At 31.0% G+C, this 1260-nt stretch overlaps 1 protein-coding gene across 2 annotated transcripts in view; it reads left to right on the top strand.

Moving 5' to 3' along the window:
* LOC106883582 (uncharacterized) overlaps window positions 1–1260 on the top strand; it is a 40672-nt gene that overhangs the window by 1423 nt on the left and 37989 nt on the right. The window lies entirely within an intron of this gene.

Raw genomic sequence — 1260 nt, 5'->3', positions numbered from 1 at the left:
AGAGTGGAACTTTTCGGATTTATAGGTGGAGGTATTAAAAAAATTATTTATTTATTGTTTTCATAATCGTATGAACTCCTACGTGGAGAACACAAATTCACAATCATTTCTCTCGTCTGAAGGTGTATATATATATATATATATATATATATATATATAAATTAGTCAATAGGCTATATATTATTCATTTAAAATACAGAGTTGCCTATAATAGGTCATCTAACCCGCTAGAAAGAGCAGCAAAACACTATACCACAAAAATAGGGATAATTTCGAAAGGGAATGAGAAATAAAAACATTTACCAATCTATTTTCCTTACCATGGTTTCAAGCTATTTCGAAATTATCCCTATTTTTGTGGTATAGAGTGTTTTGCTGCTCTTTCTAGCGGGTTAGATGTCCTATTATAGGCAACTCTGTATTTTTAAATGAGTAATATATAGTCTATAGACTAATTTTTATTCTCGCTAGACCACTGGTGGTAAATAAAATTTCTATAATTTTTTTTGCTACCCTATGATTTATTAATAATGATAAAATATATATACGGGGTATAAAAATTATTAAAAACTAATAAATTTTTTACCAGTGGTCAGCATGCGTAATTATCAGTCAGAAGACCTAAATATTTCTATATAATTGTGTATGTGATTTTATACACAGAGAGAAATCCACCATGTGGACTTCTTAAATGCTAGAAACGGCAGTAAGACCCATACCGCAAAAAAGATAGATTCTTCTTTAGAGGCACGTTGTCTGTAGGCAAGCAGGATATTTAAATGAATGGAAAAAACAATCAGTTAATCTTATACCCATGGGTTTCGTTATTGATGATCAATTAAATCAATTAATTAATCAATTGATTGGGGAATTGATTGATTTAGTTGATCATTAATAGTGAAACTGATTTTTTATCCCGCCCACCTACAGACAACGTACCTCTAAAGAAGAATGGTATAGGTCTTGACTGCCTTTTCTAGCATGTAAGAAATCCAGTGTAGATTTCTCTCTATGTATAAAACCTTATGCACTATTATATATATATATATATATATATATATATAATATATAATATATAATGTGTGAGTGTGTGTTCGTGGGCAGGGGTGTACACCATGCCCCATTAATCTAAATCTAATCTTTCTCTGATAACCAAGATACAGCAGGTACGAACAACGTGCCTAGGTCAGCTCAGTGTATAGATACATAGACAAAACTTACTTGGAAAAGGATGCGTGGCGTTCGATCATATAATAATAT

This window comes from Octopus bimaculoides, chromosome 29 (assembly GCF_001194135.2).
Source record: "Octopus bimaculoides isolate UCB-OBI-ISO-001 chromosome 29, ASM119413v2, whole genome shotgun sequence".
In the NCBI taxonomy this organism is placed as follows: Eukaryota; Metazoa; Mollusca; class Cephalopoda; order Octopoda; family Octopodidae; genus Octopus; species Octopus bimaculoides.
The sequence above is the reverse complement of the archived record's forward strand: the minus strand, read 5'-3'. Positions and strand labels throughout refer to the sequence as shown.